Below are 18,421 nucleotides of genomic sequence, written 5' to 3'. Positions count from 1 at the left end.
AACACAATTTCCTAAGGTCCTAACTTTAAGGCACTTGAGGATTCTTACTAAGAGCAAATTCCAGAGATGACAGAAACTAGTCAACACACATCAGTGCCTATGTTTTTCCCTCGTCCTGGAATCCTGTCCTTTCCCCTTCCTGCTCCACCTGTTGAAATCCTCTCTTCATTCCTCCAAGAATGATCTCAGATGTCTGCAAGGAACATAAACCACTGTTACACATGTATTGTTTTAAGGAAAAAAGTTATTTAAGAAGTCTGAACTGTCACCTCCTTCCCAATCCCTTCCTAAACCCTGAGTTTTAACTTTTCTCATGTTAATGTCCATAAACTTTCATTGCTATTTTTCCTCCCTCATTCTACCTTGTTGCAGTTTAGTGTTTTATTTGTTTATTTATCACAACTACTGCTCTTCCTCCTAATAATACTTATGGTTAATTTCTGTTTAAGGGACTATATCTTAAGATTTACTATGTGTCTTCTGCAGTTCTTCGCATAGAGTCAACGTTGAAGGACAAGCAACTTCAAATTTCCAAGCAACAAAATTATGTTCGGGTGGTTTTCTGAAAGCGAGATCTTAAGAACCACCTGTATCAGAATCCCATGAAGAGCTTGTTTAGTGTGCAAATTTCTAGATTGTACCCCCTCAGAAATGCTCATTCTGGAGTTCCTGTCCTTTGCAGGGACATGGATGAAGCTGGAAACCATCATTCTTAGCAAACTAACACAGGAACAGAAAACCAAACACCGCATGTTCTCACTCATAAGTGGGAGTTGAACAATGAGAACACATGGACACAGGGAGGGGAACATCACGCACCGGGGCCCGTCATGGGGTGGGAGGCAAGGGGAGGGAGAGGGTTAGGACAAATACCTAATGCATGTGGGGCTTAAAACCTAGATGATGGGTTGATAGGTGCAGCAAACCACCATGGACATGTATACCTATGTAATAAACTTGCACGTTCAGCACATGTATCCCAGAACTTAAAGTAAAATATAAAATAATAATAAAAAAGGAATGCTCATTCAGGAGTTTTGAGGTGGGGGTTCAGGAGGCTGCAGCCTTAACAATTACCTCTGGTGATTTTTGACACAGGTAGCACAGCAGCCAGACTTGGAGAGATTTGTTCACAGGTCTGCATCACCAACCTTACTTTCTGTTAGGCCTGTAATCACTTTTTTTTTTTTTTTTGAGACAGGGTTTTGCTCTATCACCCAGGCTGGAGTACAGTGGCATGATCTTGGCTCACTGCAATCTCTGTATCCTGGGTTCAAGTGATGCTGTCTGCCTCAGCCTCCTGAGTAGCTGGGACCACAGACATGCTCCATTATGCCCAACTAATTAAAAAAAATTTTTTTAGAGACAGGCTGGTCTCGAACTCCTGAGCTCAAGCCATCTGCCTGCCTCTGCCTCCCAAAGTGCTGGGATTACAGGGGTGAGCCACTGCGCCCGACCTTTTAATCACTTTTAAACCAGCAACCCTAATCTGCCTGTCCCTTGAATGGATCTGGATAAAGGTGTGGCAAACAAGCCTCCTGTCATGGTGGGGTGTGACAGTCACGCCATTATCCCTTCACCACATCATGTGCTGCCAGTCATCACTTCTGCTGTTGCCACCAACCCCCGCGTTTCCCTTTATCACTTCCCCCTTGCCACCACCAACGGCCACTGTCCCTCTGCTCCTCACCCTCCATAGCTGAGTCAGATCCAGCATTGGGCCCTTGAGGAAGAAGCCATGGTGGAAGGCGGGATGAGGGTGTTCCCATTCTACACTCACAAGCCCACAGCTGGGAGCAGAAGCACACCTAATTCTGACCCTGGCTTCTGAAGAAGCTCTGCAGACCTGGCTAGAAAGTTGGGCCTGTGGTTTGAGGTTCCTGCTGCCTTTGATTTTACAATGAGTGGAAATTGAGGTTGAGTAATAAGTCTCTTGCCCAAGTATTAAGGGCCACCACGATGCATAGAGCAATGAAGGCAGGAGCTGATGACATGTGGTTGGTTCCCCCTCTAGGCCAAGTATCTCTGTATAGGGAAGGCGGACATGGCCATGTCCACGGTTTGGTCTTAGTGGAGTATCTTATATATACTGAAATTGTTTTTTGTTTTCAGGTGTTAAAAGGATAATACCAAGGAAAACTACAGGTGGGGGCAGTGAATGGCCAACATGCCTATAATCCCAGCACTTGAAGCCAGGAGTTCGAGACCAACCTGGGAAACAAAGCAAGATCCTCTGTCTAAAAAAATTTTTTTTTTAATTAGCTGGACATGGTGGCATGTGCCTGTAGTCCCAGCTACTCAGCTACTCGGGAGATCGAGGTAGGTGGATAGCTTGAGCCCAGGAGTTTGAGGCTGCAGTGAGCTATGATTGCACCACTGCACTCCAGTGTGAGTGACAGAGCGAGACCCTGTCTCTTTAAAAGAAAAAAACTATGATTCGGAGTGTTGTTTTAGGAAGCATAACCTGCTTTATGTTTTGAGTTTAATATAACTTGAAATCAGTTAAGTCTCTAAGACAGTGCCAGCCTTGCCATTTTCAGTTCAACATAGATTTCTCTATTACAGTGGTTCCCAAACTTTAGGAGGCATCAGAATCATCTGGAGGGCACAAAAACACAAATTTATGGATGTCGCCCACAGTTTCTAATTCTCTCTCTCTCTTTTTTTTTTTTTTTTTTGAGATGGAGTCTTGCTCTATTGCCCAGGCTGGAGCACAGTGGCGTGATTCCGGCTTACTGCAACCTCTGCCTCCTGGGTTCAAGTGCTTCTCCTGCCTCAGCCTCCCAAGTAGGTGGGATTACAGACATGTGCCACCACACCCTGCTAATTTTTGTATTTTAGTAGCTATGGGGTTTTGTCATGTTGGCCAGGTTGGTCTTGAACTCCTGACCTCAAGTGATCCACCTGCCTTGGCCTCCCAAATCTCTAGGATTACAGGCATGAGCCACCATGCCTGGCCTGTTTCTGATTCTCTAGGTCTGGAAAGGGGCCCAATAATTTTCACTTCTAACAAGTGGCAGGATGCTGCTGCTGCTGCTGCTGCTGGTGGTCCAGGGACCACACTTTGAGAAGTGTGGTACTGTGTGGTACTTACCAGACCACTTACCATACTTCCTGCCTGCCTAATTGTGTCACAATATAGCCATGCTTCTCAGGTGTAGCAATTCATTAGAATTACCTGTGAAGCTTTTTGGGTGGAATGCTCAGACCCTATCTTAGACCCAATTAAACCTATGGCTTTGAGGATGAGGCTTGGGTCAGAAAGATCCCCAGGTGATGCTAATGGATACAGAGGGTTGAGAACCACAGGCATATAGCAAACTCTGGCACTATTCTACCTTAACATATGATTCTCATTTGACAAATACATATTGACCACCTAATATATGTCTTGGAAAATGATAAAGTATGTAAGAAATGGTCCCTGACCTCAAGCGGAGATACATCACGTGCCCAAATATTTAAACAAAAAGCTGGTGTGTGGGGTTTGTGCCAATTAGAGGACTAAACCATTAATGAAAACAGAAAGCTGGATGATTCAGGGTAAATCAGTGCTGCACTTGATCCTCACATTGTTTGAGGTAAGTTATGTGTGCCTCTGCCGCACATGAAACGTATCCCTTTGGTGGGGGAAATTGCTTATTTATTGGTTCATTGAAGATGTTCCAACTGATTCACCATGGTAGGTGTGATTGAACCATGGAAATGATGGAACATTAAATCAATAGCTAGTCAGCTGGTGACTATTCCTTGGCTAAGTATGCTATTAAGGTTCTGTTTCAGAAGTCCCTGTGCTCAATGGAAGTGAACCTTTCCAGTGGAGAAATACAACATGAATTATGTTTAGAAAATACTTCAATCTGGGATTTTAAATAAACAGTCCTTAAATATGTATAAAAATCTGAAATTATTTTTTAATCAAAGGGAAAAAACAACTGGGTCCAAAAACCAACCATATTTAGCTTAAAAACATGTTCTTATTTGCATCCACTAGAATACAATATAATTTAATGATTCAATGACAGCTGGCCCATGAAGGGAAGAGTTTCTAGAAAGGAGGAAATACCCTCTTTGGGTGTTACTTAGGTATTAAGGATATTATTTAATTCATTGTGTTATTTAATTTGGTTATATCTTTTATTTGAGATTTTGTTTTCATGTTGGGGGCAGGGAGTTTTTCCAAGAATAAGAAATCTCAATGACAACAAAATATCATTGTTTTTAAGAGAAGGAGATGAATACTTTTTAAACTGTTATATTTATTTACATTTAAAAAATGCTGGAGGCCTCATGTTAGCAATTGCAGGGGATAACATGAATATGACAAAGCTGCTCTCAAAAAACTTACCACTTTGTAGAAGGGAAAGCTAAGTGTCTATTCCAAGCAAAATATGATATGATACATGCCTTTGGAGAGGAATAAATTTTAATGAGGCTTCAAAGAGCTGGAAGAAGAGGTCAAGGTTCAAAGAGCCTAAGATAAGGCACAGAACTGGGGTTCTGGTACAATGCATTACAGCATGGCCAATTTTCGAAGGCCAGCTGTTCCCAGTCAAACGAAGACTGAAGCTGGGGGCAGGTGCAATCAATGGGAAAATCATGCCACCCTCTCCTATTTTCCCATAGATGCAGTTTCAAGATCAATAGTTTTACAATCTCATTTCGGGAAGCAAAATGAAAATGAATCGGGCCGGGCACGGTGGCTCAAGCCTGTAATCCCAGCACTTTGGGAGGCCGAGACAGGTGGATCACGAGGTCAGGAGATCGAGATCACCCTGGCTAATACGGTGAAACCCCGTCTCTACTAAAAAATACAAAAAACTAGCCTGGTGAGGTGGCGGGCGCCTGTAGTCCCAGCTACTCGGGAGGCTGAGGCAGGAGAATGGCGTAAACCTGGGAGACGGAGCTTGCAGTGAGCTGAGATCCGGCCACTGCACTCCAGCCTGGGAGACAGAGCGAGACTCGTCTCAAAAAAAAAAAAAAAAAAAAAAAAGGAAAATGAATCTGAAGCATTCTTTTTAGTTCATTTCATACAAATAAAATCCAACCTGAAGGATTTTATATGTTGGCTCTATTGCCATTAGTATTTGATGAAGGTGTTTAGCCTCATTAGTAATCAAAGGAATGAAAACTAGAATAAAAATTCAATCATTGTTTTTGGTCTATCAAATTGGTAAAGACTTAAAATGGCCACCAAGCATTGGGGAGGTTAGGAGTGACAGGCTGTCTCCTTCTACCTGTGGAATATTCCTTGGTTCACCATGACTGGAGAACAATCCACATCCTATAGCTCATCAAATCTCCTTCTAGGAATGTATTCCAGAGGAATAGTATGGACCTATGCAAAAACTTATGTGCAAAATTATTCATCAGAGCTTTGCTTATTATTGGGAAAAATGAGTAAAGAAATAAATGCCCAGCCAGGCTCAGTGGCTCATGCCTGTAATCCCAGCACTTTGGGAGGTGAAGGTGGGTGGATCACCTGAAGTCAGGAGTTTGAGACCAGACTGGCCAACATGGTGAAACCCCATCTCTACTAAAAATACAAAAATTAGCTGGGCGTGGTGGTGTGCACCTGTAATCCCAGCTACTCAGGAGGCTGAGGCAGGAGAATCACTTGAACTTGGGAGATGGAGGTAGCAGTGGGCCAAGATTGCACCATTGCACTCCAGCCTGGGCGACAAGAGTGAAACTTCATCTAAAAAAAAAAGAAAGAAAGAAATGCCCCAAAACAAGTTAATAAATTTAAAAGGTATTATGCTAGGAAGGGAACAGTAGTGGTCCACTATGCCTAGAAACCAAGCCTAGTGGCTTAGAAAAATAGTCTTCCAAGTGTTTTAGGTAAGTTAGTATTAATAATTCTACCCGAGGTCAATCCCCTCCCCTCCATTTCCTCCTCTTCAGATATTCTGTGCTCCTGCCAAATAGGACCACTTGCTATTTGTGTCCTGAACTGACCCTATACACTTTCTTGCCTCTCTGCCTTTGCTCATGCTTTCCCACTGTCTCAATGACTTTCCTTAATCTCTGAGGTCTCACCTCTGCAAGACCCAGTTGTGTAAGCCACCTTACATAATGTTATTATGATCTCCCCCTTCCTCACCTGGCCAGAAGGACTTACTTCCTTCTCTGTATGCTCATAGCAATTTGTTCGTTTTCTATTCTTCTCACCCTCTGTCCTGTGTTAGAATTACCGAAATATATGTGTGTGTATATATATTTTTTGTTCTGTTTTGTTCCTATTAGATTTTGAACAACTTGAGAGCAGGGGCCAATCTTGCTCAGATTTATACCTCCTAGAGTTATAAGGCATGCTGGGAAAATGATTGTTGACTGAATAAGCGAGTGAGTGAATGCAAAAGTGCACTTGGAGCCAAATGCTCATATTCTCTGCAGACATGGAATAAACTTGACAGAATGTGCTGAAGATGCTCTTTGATTTTTGTGTGGCATGAGATCTCAGGCTGAAACTTCTCATCTGAGCCATTGAGGGGAGCCTCTCATCTCTCCACCAAGAGGGGAGACCAGAATGGTAAACCACACTGCAGTCTTCCCCACTCTCAACCCCTCCCTGTCACCCCAATACTTAGTGGAAGAGGGATAAATTGGAAATTTTACCAAGGAGGAACTGAGGAAGACATTGCAATGAGGTAAGCACTTACAGTTAAGTTATCAGCTCTTTTACTGTCTCAACGACAGCACATTTGTCCACTAAATGAAGAGATGAGGACTATCCATATAGTTGAGGGGCAAAATAAAAATAGAAACAAAGTGTTCTCAGTGGAGAAAAAGGAATGTGAAAGCGTTTTAATGACACACATTGATTTCTACCCTCCCAGATTCAATGTACAGCAAAAACTCCATTTATGTTGATGGTGCAAATGCCTTGAGACTGTCAATGAGGAAGTTAAGCTGAACAGCTGAACTACTGTTCAGAATAGTCAAGCCTAAGTGTTGCTGAGGAATTTTCTGTCCCCACTGAGTACAAGTCGTACCTACGTGTCCTATTATACTTCACAATACACCTGCTGGCTTTCTCGGTCCTTCAGGAAATACCTTTGCTTCCTGAAGAATGCAACAAACAACCCCAAACACCACCACAGCCAGCCAGCTGACACCAAACTGTGAACTGTTGTTCCCTCTCTGACAGGGTTAGATACTTGAGTGATTAATATTTGCAGATTGTGCTAAGGCCAAGTTCAAAAAAGAAAGTCATATATATACACACACACACATTTTATATATATATATATACACACACACACACATATATACACATATGCATGTAGAGTCTACGTAGTATGGATTCTTCTGTGTATGCATGTGTGTATAAATTCTTTTTTTTTTTTTTTTTTTTTTGAGGCGGAGTCTCGCTCTGTGGCCCGGACTGGAGTGCAGTGGCCGGATCTCAGCTCACTGCAAGCTCCGCCTCCCGGGTTCACGCCATTCTCCTGCCTCAGCCTCCCAAGTAGCTGGGACTACAGGCGCCCGCCACCTTGCCCGGCTAGTTTTTTTCTATTTTTAGTAGAGACGGGGGTTTCACCGTGTTAGCCAGGATGGTCTCGATCTCCTGACCTCGTGATCCGCCCGTCTCAGCCTCCCAAAGTGCTGGGATTACAGGCTTGAGCCACCGCGCCCGGCCAAAATTCTTATATGTATATATTATATTGGCAAAAAGGAGATCATTACTTTTCTTTTTGAAAGTTCCCCAGTGTGATAAAAGTAAACCTCACTGATATGAATACTTTTTGCAGTAAACAACAATAAAAACTACTTTTCACCAAGGTTCCTCTCCTGCCAAGTAGCAGTGATTTACAGACCCAACATGTGCATGAATGGGAAATACTATATTTCCAGACATGGGTAATGAATAACCTCTGAGGGCTTGAACTTTTCTCCGTTCCCACAGACTGTATCCACAGAGCGGTGCTCTTGCCCTGAAAGGAAGGATTTGCCCCGGTTTGGAAGGAAGTGGAATAAATAGAACTGGAAATGGCAAGGTCACCTTTAATATCATATGAACTGCCTATTAACAAGCTTCACAATTGCTTTGTTTCTTCCTCCTCCCGTGCTATAAACAGGCTCAGGCAGAGCAAACTCCTGGAGTACACAGTGTGGGGAGGAAGCTCTCAGTGCAGCAAGGAAGGAGAGGCTGCAGGCTCAACAGGGCCCACCAGGCACACCAGGGTTACAATTGTGTTATGGTGTGGTGGCCAGGAGGGAAAATGCTTGTTTTTCAAGGAAGGAACTATATTGTCCCAAATTCCTGTGTATAAAATATAGGACAAACAAGTTACAGTGGGAATATTTAATTGGAGCATGTGCAATAGCTGGAATATTTGCCTTTCACTTGGCTTTCCCATACTCTAAGTAGTATCACATGGTGGCTACATAAAGACAAAAAAGTTATTTTAAGAACCTTCTCCTTAGGACCCTGTTTAGTTGGCATTCCAAACACACAGAGCAAGCTCTTCACTGGCATTCTGCTTGACAGATTTTTCTTTCTTTCCAGGCTCCTTCAGGCACATTCTGTTGGGCTTCCCTCCACCTCCCCACTCTGCTACTTCCCAGCTCTTTTTGAATTTCTCTCTGTTGAGGAGAGGGAAGACCAGCTAGGATGTATGGAAAAGGCACTCATGAGGTTTGGATGACAAAGAGTTAGGCAACAGGCAGGTCTGGAATTTCAGTGCCCTGGCTTTCAGGAATTCTTAGATAGTGCAATATATAAATCATCCTGGAAGATCTTTTGGGAACAGCACTGTGATTAAAAAACAAACAAACAAAAAACACCAGGCTGGGCCTGGTGGCTCACACCTGTAACCTCAGCACTTTGGGAGGCCAAGGTGGGAGGATTGTGAGAGCCCCGGAGTTTGAGACCAGTCTTGGCAATAAGGCAAGACCTGTCTCTACAAAAAATAAAAATTAGCTTGGCATGGTGGCACATACCTGTGGTCCCAACTACTCAGGAGGTGGAGGCAGGAGGATTGCTTGAGCCCAGGAGGTCGAGGCTGCAGTGAGCCATATTCACACCACTGCACTCCAGCCTGGGTGACAGAGCAAGAACCTGACTCAAAAAATACAAAAAAACAACAAAAAAAAGCACTCTGTCCCCACTAAAAACACAAAAAGTAGCTGGGCGTGGCATACACTTGTAATCCCAGCTACTCAAGAGGCTGAGGCATGAGAATCACTTGAACCTGGGAGGCGGAGGTTGCAGTGAACCGAGATTGCATCACTGCATGCCAGCCTGGGCAACAGAATGAGAGTCTGTCTCAAAAAAAAAAAAAAAAAAAAGCATCACTAGGCTTCGAGTCAAAGAGAAGTAATCTCATATGGCTTAAGTGCGGATAATCAAAGGTAACATAAACCAAACACAACTGAGTCAGTATTTGTGAATTGTTACTTATCCTTCTGTATGGATTCTGCACATTCAGTCAAGGTGTTTAGGAAAACCTCCTCCCTACTATTTTGGAAGTGTCATAGAGCTATGAACTGTTTTAATTTCAAAAGTGCAATTAAAAAGGTATAGGAAAGATACAGTGAGTCTCTAAGGGGTAGAAAGAGAACCCTAAAGGGTAGTTTCTATCATATATAAATTTTGGCTACTTCTTTACAATTCTAGGATGATGTGAGTTCTCACCATTGCAGATAATGGGTTAGAGCCGAGCTGTTGTGGGAACTGCTAGATGAAGCTAGAGTCGTTATGTGGCCAACTATTTTGATCTGTGGCTAACATGTAATATCAAGAGATTCTGATCTCTGTCTGGTAGATGTGTTAAATTAAGTGTCTAGGGAGTAGACATTGAGGCATCAGTCTAGAAATTCAAACAGATGTGCTCTACTAAAATGCTATGCTAGAATGAGCCTGACCAAGCTAATCATCCTCTAAAGTGCACTGCAATAGACAGAAGACATTTTCTCCCGGACTGTACAAGGGGTAGGGTCGGGGGAGGATGAGCTCTTTCCTTTGTCCTCTGACCACCTAGAACAGCATGACTAATTTGCTTTGTCTAGCAATAAGAAATCTCACAATATATTTAGCAGCAGGGTTGAGTGCACACGTGTGCACACATACATGCACTCACATTCATTTCATACCTTAACATTTTTTTCATCTTTTAAAAAATATGAATGCAGAGGATCTGGATTGAGAAACTTGCCATGCTTTTCACTCAGATGTTCTCTTTTCTCTGAAGACAGCAGGACCTCATCCAAAGGTATCAGCTGTGCAGTTGTGCTGTTATTTCTTTTCAGGTGACAAAATAGCAAAATGTTCTCCTATGGTGATGAAATTCAGATTTATTTTATTTTATTGTTTGTTTTCCCCTGTAGCTCTGTTTCTGGCAGGAATCTGACACCACTTACTCCTTGGGTAGAAGCTCCCCCAAGTCTGAACTATGTGATTGCATGAGCCCTGCTCCTTGTTCATTAAGACTGCTCCTTTGAAATGGAATTGATGAATTTTCAGTGGCTATTTGCAGCATTTGAAATCCATAGGTATCAGGGCTTGATGCATGGCCCTCATCTCTGTGGGCTCCTGTGCAATCATTCTCATCTGTCTTAGTTAGAAAGTGAATTAATCTTGACCTTGGCCTTGGGGGTGTGGTTCTCTGGCCTCTTACACATCTTCAATTCGCTTCTTTATCAGAAGCACTCGTTTTAGGACCATGCTCCCCCAATTTTAATGACATTTAGACATTTGTCTTTAAATTATGTTGCTTCGCTTTTAATCAAAATCTATATTTCTAGCATTATATGTTTCCAGAAAGTTCTCATTCTGGGTTGTAATTTAATTACATGGATCATTAAAGCTTTGAAGGATGCTAATGGGCAGAAAAAAGAGACTTAACAAAAGTTATTATTAGGAATTACAAATCATTTAACATTTCAACATCACTCGTCGGATGTGGGCACTTTGTTGAAAGAGACCTTGTTTTGAACAGTGACAGTGCAGAAGACCTATGGAAGAAACAAGCTTCCAACTTGATTTCTATTGTTATATATGCATAGCAAATTATTAATTCTATTCTAATAGGGTAATAGATTTAGAAATACTATTAGCAGAAAACTTGATGTATTAGGCAATACTACATACTACCTTAGTCTAACCACTCAACTGTAATTTTTCATCCATATTTTCTTGGGATATAAATAAAATTGATATTGTACAATGAAAATAAAATTGCCCACTGGTCTTGCTTATTCCTTTGGTGGGCTGAAGAGTTAAACCATGGTGAATGGTGTTAGATAGGAAGGTAATGAAAACTTCAGTTAGCTTAGGATTATTCTTATTAGCAAGCATTAGGTAAAAGTTAAATTTAGCAAGTGGTTACCCAAATGTTAAAAGCATTTGAACTGGCTGGGCGCAGTGGCTCATGCCTGTAATCCTAGCACTTTGGGAGGCCGAGGAAGGTGGATCACCTGAAGTCAGGAGTTTTAAGACCAGCCTGGACAACATGGTGAAACCTCATCTCTACTAAAAATACAAAAAATTAGCCAGGCGTGGTGGTGGGCTCCTGTAATTCCAGCTACTTGGGAGGCTGAGGCAGGAGAATCTCTTGAACCCAGGAGGCAGAGGTTGCGGTGAGCCGAGATCACGCCACTGCACTCTAGCCTGGGTGACAGAGTGAAACTTCATCTCAAAAAAAAAAAAAAAAAAAGGTATTTCAACCATTCTCTCTGTGCTGCATAAGATATTAATAATAGGCCGGGCGCGGTGGCTCAAGCCTGTAATCCCAGCACTTTGGGAGGCGGAGACGGGCGGATCACGAGGTCAGGAGATCGAGACCATCCTGGCTAACCCGGTGAAACCCCGTCTCTACTAAAAACTACAAAAAACTAGCCGGGCGAGGTGGCGGCGCCTGTAGTCCCAGCTACTTGGGAGGCTGAGGCAGGAGAATGGCGTGAACCCGGGAGGCGGAGCTTGCAGTGAGCTGAGATCCGGCCACAGCACTCCAGCCTAGGCGGCAGAGCGAGACTCCGTCTCAAAAAAAAAAAAAAAAAGTAATAATAAAACATTACATGACTGAATTTATATTTCTACCTAATTGTATTTAGTTTTCAAATTCTTTTTTGTGTGTGTCTTAGACAGTGGCACATTGAAAGTACTGCTTGTCTGAAACCAGCAACAGAAAAGCATTTCAGTTACTCAGAATGTAGACATGGCTGGAAAATCACACGTAAGTGGTTATTCATGTCAAGTTTAAAGCTCTCAGGTTCTTCTGTCAGGCCACACAGGGCAAATGAGATCAACAGAATGGTTTCTTGCTTTTTTTTTTTTTGACGGAGTCTTACTTGTTGCCCAGGCTGGAGTGAATGCAGTGGCATGATCTTGGCTCACTGCAACCTCCTCTGCCTCCTGGGTTCAAGCAATTATCCTGCCTCAACCTCCCAAGTAGCTGGGATTATAGGCATGAGCCACCACGCCCAATTAATTTTTATATTTTTAGTAGAGATGGGGTTTCACCATGTTGGCCAGGCTGGTCTCGAACTCCTGATCTTAAGTGATCCACCCTTCTTGGCCTCTCAGAATGCTGAGCTTATAGGCATGAGACACTGTGCCTGGCCCAACAGAATGGTTTCTAATAAAAATATTGACTACCACTGCACCCTACCCCATTCCCACTCAGTGTGCCCCTTACTTAAATGGCCGCCTTCACCCAGGCCGCTGCAGGGAGGGCACTGACTTGGAAGGAGAGAACACTCACCACTATCTAGCCTTCACTCTGGTTATCAGTTGCACTTGATATGGCTATAGCTGGTATATTGCTATAACAGTGGGAATCATAGAAATTGTTAGTATTGAGTTGCAAGTCATTGGTAATGTTTTCCAAGGAATGACTAAATTCTGTGATAATATATCCACAGACAGGAAAAAATACAAATAAGTTTAACGGCACATAGAAAAATACCATCACCTTGGACTGTTCATTTTGTGCCATCTGGGCATGTAAGGGAGAGAGAAATAAGATAAATTGGGTTGTGGGAGAAGCAAGCAAATAGAGAGAAGTTGAGAGGCAAAGAATTTGGGAGGGGCTGGTGAAAAAGAAGGTGGAAGGAGGGAGTACAACCCCACCCTGTAGGGTAAGTGGAATTGCTGTGAGAGAGATTTGCTTTTGAATAAAAAATGCGGGTACCTTTTAAGTACAAAAGGAATAGGAAAAGAAAGAAAATAAAACACATTGAAAGGTATAATTAACCAAAAAGGAGGCAGAAGGTAAAAAGACATAAAATGGACCAAGACTATATCAAGTAACTTTAAAAAATGTTTCTTTAAAATTTTGTTTTGGTAGAGATGGGGTCTCCCTATGTTGCCCAGGCTGGTCTGGCTCAAGTGATCCTCCTGCCTTTGCCTCCTAAAGTGCTGAGATTACAAACATGAGTCACTATGCCTGGACTCAAGTAACTTTTAATTTAGCAGAAGGTTTCTTTTATTTTACTTCTTATAACTTATTCCTTAGAAAAAGGTCCCAGAGTTATGGATTCAGTGGCCAAGGAACTACTCAAAGATAGTTGCCTTCGAGAAGACTTGAATTAAATGGCATCTTCCTTTTTCAACTGAACTGGTTTAAGCAAGTTATTTAAAAATTGCGCCACAGTGTATAATTTCCCCCAAATTTCAAGTTCTGTTAAACTACTTCGAGGAACTGAGAGTATATTTTTATGTCATCTGCACACCAGAGTAATTTGTGAAGCCCTGGAAGGGAAATGTGATTTCTGATGGTATCTCAGCTTGAAACACATGAAGCGGAACCAGAGGTCACGCTCATAACCTATCAGGAATTAAAGGAAGTGATTCCACTTGAAAGACCCTAATGTATGTTAAGACTGAAGGAGACAGGTCCCTCCCTGGCATGGGGAGAAAGGAAGAATAAAGGTAGAGTGATGGCCAAGGGGGAAAACAGTTATTTGCATCGTGCCTGAGTATGTGATTATCCTTTTGTGCCCTAAGTTCTGAATCTGGATGTCATTGATATCCTGTTCCAGCTTCCTCTGAATCTACTAAACTGTTGAAACCAGAGCTTGCTTCCTGCCCCAAACTCACAGTGTAGGTTAATACGCATTTTTATTGGACTGAGATCTCTGTTGCTACCAAGACTGAAAAGAGCAAGCTGAGGAAAGATGAAATTGACCCTCTGGGAGGCTGACTCCAACCCCAAGGTATACCATGCTGCACCCTGCAGCCACCACACAGACCTTGCCAGGGAATTCTTCCTTGGCAGCAAGTGCTCGCTTTTGATTATTTGTTTGAAGAGCATAGGCTGGGTTTGGAACCAGCTGTCCCTTCTTTGCTTCCTTAGATCTTGTGTCTACCTCTTTGACTGCTTCTCATGATATCCAGTCGCTGCTGGCTTATTGGAAGGCAAGTTACCAATGTGCCTTATTAACAGTATGGCTTCTGGAGCCAGCCAGCCTGCGTTCACATACAGGTACTAGATGTGTGGCCTTGGGCAAGTTACTTAACCTTTCTGTGGCTCAGACTGCAGAATGGAGATAATGTCTCCTAGAGCTGCTGTCGGGATCAAGGTTAACATGTGTAACGTGTGCCTGAACAGTGACTACAATATTAACTGTTAATACTATTATAAGTCATCTTTTCCACAAGAATGTGGAAAAAAGGAAAGGCAAATTTGTATATCCAGTCCCTAGCATAATAGAATATTCAATGCTCCTTGAATGTTACAGGATAGTTTAGGTAGATTTGGTTTTAGAGCTCTGACCCACTGTTCACTCATTTATTCATTTAGTCCATTATTCAGCAAATGTTTCTTGAACTCCTACTGGGCACCGGGGATCTTGCTAAGTGCTGGGTATAGATGACAAACCAGAAGAAGAAGATCTCTGCCTTTAGGGGGTTTAATGGTGGAGACTATCATAAAAGAATAAAGACAAGAATAAATTTATAATTACAATTTAATTACTTTGAAGGAAAAGAGTAGAGAGCTATGAAAGAAAAGAACCTTTTGTTGTCTTCAAGTCCTGCTGCACAATGGCGAAAAATGCAGGAAGATAGAAAAGAAATCGCATATGTGCTCCTCATATTGTTTTAATAAGTATGGGTGATCAAGGTAGAAATGTCTGTATAACTGATCTTTTACTGGTCTTTCTTATGCTTCCGCTCAATCAACACATAATGCTCTCTGATGTCCATGGCTGGTTAGCTCATTTGGTTAGCTAATGAGGTCAAGGTCAGAGGTCAGCATGGGTCAGCAAGCTTTTCTCTTTTCTGTGGCCAGATTGCACTGTTAACCTCAGCCATCTTGCAAAAGTGAACATTTGGTCATAGGAAGGCTGGGTCAAGAGAATGTGGATGGAGGAGTCCCAAAATTACCACAAATGCAAGCCTCATTGATCACAGGTGTCTGTTGGCATTTTCTTATACTAATGATAGCATGCTATATTTCATTGTTTTCTGTGACTAGAGTACTAGTGCCATTTTTGACCAATGTAGCCAATGATTTCTACAGTTTTTTTCCCCAGAAAGGAAAATGTCTTTTCAAAATAATCAAACCACTTTTGAACATTATCTCTGATAGAGGAGTGTTGTAGACTAGAGCAGTCTATTTCTGATTGTAATGTAAAAATCACTTGGGGGTCTTTTTATAAGGCAGATTCTGCTGCAGTAGGTCTGGGCCCATAGGGCTAGAGATTCTGTGTTTCTACCAAACTCCCAGATGATGCTGTTGCTGCTGATCCATGGACCACAATGAGAAGAACATGCAACTAAACAGACAATAGTAAATCAAAGCTAAGTCTAGATTTTAGCACAACATATACTAAGCCAAGGCATAGTGAATGTGACCATGAGTGCCACTTGGTGGAACTGTTTATTATTGAGGACACTTCATTGTTTATAGATAAGCTCTCCCCAAACAATGTTTCCTTTCAGTCTGTTTTTTAAGTGGCATCCTGTTTTCCTGGGAGGGGAAGCATAAGGAAGAATTCAATACACTTTCATTTCAGAATATATTAGCTCCAGCTCTTTGAGCATTACACACACACACACACACACACACACACACACACACATATACATGTAACGCCATATATGAGCATTGATACTCATATATATATAATGCTCATATGTATATGTAATGCTCAAAGAGCTAATTCCATGTTATACAACATAAAATGTCTTTGAAACACACACAAAGCCTTTGTTTTATGGAGATGATTTTAGTTTCATCTTCCAGTTATGCCACCATATGTGACAAGTGTGGTAAAAATCTTTGTGTCTTCTGTATTTTTTTTTTTTTTTTGGTAACAAAAGGAGACAGCGCCTTTTCCCACTGCTCAGATGTGGGCCTCAGAAGAGGCCTATTCTCCTGCTGACATGTCTGCGTCACTCCTATTGATGCTATGATGATCATGAGCATGAAGTTGCCAAAGAAACTGCTTCTCTGAGGAAATTTCCATGAGTGTGAAATCATGGCAATCAAAATTGATGGGAAAGTCCCTCCAAAAGTGTGAAAATTGCCAGGATTCTTAGAGGAAAAGAGCCTATGATCATCTCCTTCACCATTTAGTCAGATGCATTTCTATTGCTTTTGGACAAAATTGCCAAGCTCTGTTCAGCACAAAATGCTTCATTTTTCTTCAAGTATTTGGGTGGATACATGTTTATAAAATTTGAATTTTCATGGTTTAGATTATTTAGTCCAGCCTCAGCATTCGACAAGCAAGGACACCCAAGAACAGAGGAATGAAATGACCTTAAGATGTTACATCCAAGTTACAGCCGGAACCAGGATACAAACCCAAGTCTTCTGCTTCTTTCTATTGTACCTCCATGCCTTGGACCCAGGGCAGAAGCTGAAAACACATCAATTTGAAGAAAAGTTTAGGATTGGCACATATCTTTGTTCCTCAATTTATTTAAGCAATTAATAAACACTCAATTAGCTACTACTATGTGCCTAGCACTGTTTTGCATAACATAAAGTAATTTAATATTTATTCATTAGTTCAGTTTTTCTGTTGGTAAGCTACTCAGAGATGAGTTAGGTGCCTCGGGCTGCTGAGTTAACTCTTGCATCCCACTTGAGCTATTTATTGTAACAAACTTCTGCATGCTTAAAACCTCCACCACTTTTTAGTCTTCTGTCTCATCCCCCACACAAATCAGTGGCTAAGATTCTTTCCCAAGTGCCTCTTACATCACTTCTTTCCTTTCTTCATCTGCTTGTCTTGAAGGAAGGCCTTATTACTCAACTGCCTGGTCTGTGGTTGAGGCTTGGAGCCCCTCCTCCCAGGGATCCCCTATAGCCCTGACTTTCTTTTCTCTTTTCCCTCAAAGCATTCTGGTTTTGCTCCCCTGAGTTTGCTAGGTAACTGAAGCTAGTGTACTATTATTCCCTTAGTTTCCTTCCTATAATTTTTGATCTAGACTCTTCCAAAGTTCTCCTAATTAGTGCTCTTGATCACTGCTTTTCTTCCTCCTATTTGTCCTATACATACCTGCTAAATCTATGTTTCTACAATGTGGTCATTTGCAGACATGGCCCATCTTGCCTGGAACTGCACCTGAAACACTGCAGCGGTTAATAAGTGTCTCCCTCTTGTTTTTCCCTCTATCCTACATGTACCAAAGCTGGGAGAAGAAGTCTCTAGTGATTCCGTTTCCATTTATGTAAAATGGGGGCAATAATAATACTAACAATTTCATAGGGTTGTTGTGAAAGTTTAGCTATTATTATTAATGAGAAAATGCCAAGCTATGAAATAAATTTTGTTTTCTTCTGATATTTGGTATCATTTCATGTATGCTAATTTTAGTTATTTTTTAACCAAATGGTAAATATCTTGAGGAGAAGACAATGTGTTGCCTGTTGGGCTTCCCTTTGAAGCGCAGCAATTGCCTAGTATGGGGCTGTGATCTCAGTGGGTATCAGGAGTGTTGTTCAGCTGGGTCGTGCTCATACCGGCTACCAGCCAGGGACCATGCCCCTCCGTACGACAGCTGTTCTGATGGGTCAGTGCTTGTGCCACGTTGGTTGACAAATATTTGCACATCACCCCTGCTTGACTGATTCATGGTAACTGGAGTTTAGCCTTGACCAACTGAAAAAGTTAAAATAGAGGAAAGGTATACAGGCTTTGACTTTCTCCCTGCCACCCTCGTAATATGAATTGTGTATTAAGAGTAAGTTACAATATATGGTTTGAATCCCTCTCATGGCCTACCTTACTTCATTGGGACTAGGTTTTTGTTTGTTTGTTTTAGAGTTTTGCTCTGTCACCCAGGCTGGGGTGCAGTGGCATGATCTTGGCTCACTGCAACCTCTGCCTCCTGGGTTCAAGCAATTCTCCCACCTCTGCCTCCCAAGTAGCTGGGATTACAGGAGCCCACTATCACGCCTGGCTAATTTTTGTATTTTTAGTAGAGATAGGGTTTTGCCATGTTGGCCAGATTGATCTCAAA

At 42.1% G+C, this 18,421-nt stretch overlaps 1 long non-coding RNA gene across 2 annotated transcripts in view; it reads left to right on the top strand.

Annotated features, from left to right (window-relative positions):
- Positions 1-1,976: 1,976 nt before the first annotated feature.
- Positions 1,977-18,421, top strand: part of LOC117095066 — a 50,888-nt gene continuing 34,443 nt past the window's right edge. Inside the window, exons 1-2 of one of the 2 annotated variants that reach the window (XR_004441797.1) lie at positions 1,977-2,319; positions 6,397-6,650. This is a non-coding gene — a long non-coding RNA (uncharacterized LOC117095066). Of the gene's footprint in view, positions 2,320-2,922; positions 3,582-6,396; positions 6,651-18,421 lie in introns of those variants that run through there. The other variant, XR_004441796.1, reaches the window with a different exon arrangement.

This window comes from Trachypithecus francoisi, unplaced genomic scaffold (genome assembly GCF_009764315.1).
Source record: "Trachypithecus francoisi isolate TF-2019V2 unplaced genomic scaffold, Tfra_2.0 Lachesis_group13, whole genome shotgun sequence".
In the NCBI taxonomy this organism is placed as follows: domain Eukaryota; kingdom Metazoa; phylum Chordata; class Mammalia; order Primates; family Cercopithecidae; genus Trachypithecus; species Trachypithecus francoisi.
This window is presented reverse-complemented; position numbering and strand designations above follow the sequence as displayed.